Source organism: Penaeus monodon, chromosome 38 (genome assembly GCF_015228065.2).
Source record: "Penaeus monodon isolate SGIC_2016 chromosome 38, NSTDA_Pmon_1, whole genome shotgun sequence".
In the NCBI taxonomy this organism is placed as follows: Eukaryota; Metazoa; Arthropoda; class Malacostraca; order Decapoda; family Penaeidae; genus Penaeus; species Penaeus monodon.
The window spans coordinates 18,773,982-18,775,318 of record NC_051423.1 but is presented as its reverse complement, the minus strand read 5'-3'; positions in this window follow the sequence as shown (position 1 = coordinate 18,775,318).

The following is a 1,337-nucleotide window of genomic DNA, read 5'->3' as shown; positions in this document are numbered from 1 at the left end:
AGCTTAGCTTAGGTTAGGGTAAGTTAGGTTAGGGTAAGTTAGGTTAGGGTAGGTTAGGTTAGGTTAGCTTAGCTTAGCTTAGCTTAGCTTAGCTTAGCTTAGGGTAGAGGTTAGCTTAGGTTAGGTTAGGTTAGGGTAGTTAGCTTAGCTTAGGTTAGTTAGGTTAGGGTAGGGTAGGTTAGGTTAGCTTAGGTTAGGTTAGATTACGTTAGGTTAGGCTTTTTTGTTAGGTTAGGTTAGGCTTTTTTGTACGCTGGCAACCATATCCATTTATTTATCATTTCATCAATATGATTTTTTCTATTATTATTAGTTATTAATTTATTTATTATTATTATTATTATTATTATTTTATTATTATCATTATCATTATCATTATTATTATTATTATCTCTATTTTAATTTTCATTATTATTTTCATTATAATAATCATTGCCATTATCATTCTTACTATCATTATTATTGTTGTTATTATTATTATCGTTATCAGTATTTTCTTAACTCTGGCATTACTGGTCATTTTTATCTTTATTAATTAAGCTTATGTGACATTTCCATATACGATTAAGTGCCTTTTTTACGTGCGGTTAAGTACATTTAATTATCCATTTTATTTACGCTTAAATGCAATTTTTGTTTACACTTGAGTGTTAATTTTTAGCTACATTCAATTACCCCTTTTTACCTTTACAAAAAATTGTTTTTTATATAAAACAAACGTCAAATTTTACTTCGAGTATTTTTTAAGGCTTCGTCTATTCTCATATTTAGATTTTCATTACTGTGAATCATTTATTTTCTATTAATTCTTTTTTTTTTAGCCTTCTGTCTGTTTATGTGTCTCTTCCTGTTTTCCTTTTCTCTATCTCTCTTTCTCCCCTTCGCCTCCACTCCCATTCTCTCTATCCCTCTCCTTTTTTTCTCTTATCTTAACTGTCTCCTCTTTTGGATATTCTATCCTCTTGCTTATCTCTCTCTCTCTCTCTCTCGCTCTCTTCTTCACCTTGCTCTTACTCTTTCTCTTTTTCATTCTCCTTTCGCCTCCCTCCCACTCTCTTTCAGTATATGTTCCTTTTCCCCCCATCCTCTCTCTCTCTCTCTCTCTTTCTCTCTCTCTCCTTCACCCTCCCTCTCCTCTCCACCCCCCACCTCTCTCTCTCTCTCTCTCTTCCTCTCTCTCCTTCACACCCACCCTCTCTCTCTCTTTTTCTCCTTCCCCTCTCCCCCTCCCCCCCCCCCCCCCCCCCTCCGCCTCCTGCCTCGGGTCTTAAGTGACATTCTACCTGACAGCATCATCGTCCTTTTTCTTCGGCTGGTCACTTGAGTGATAGCCTCAT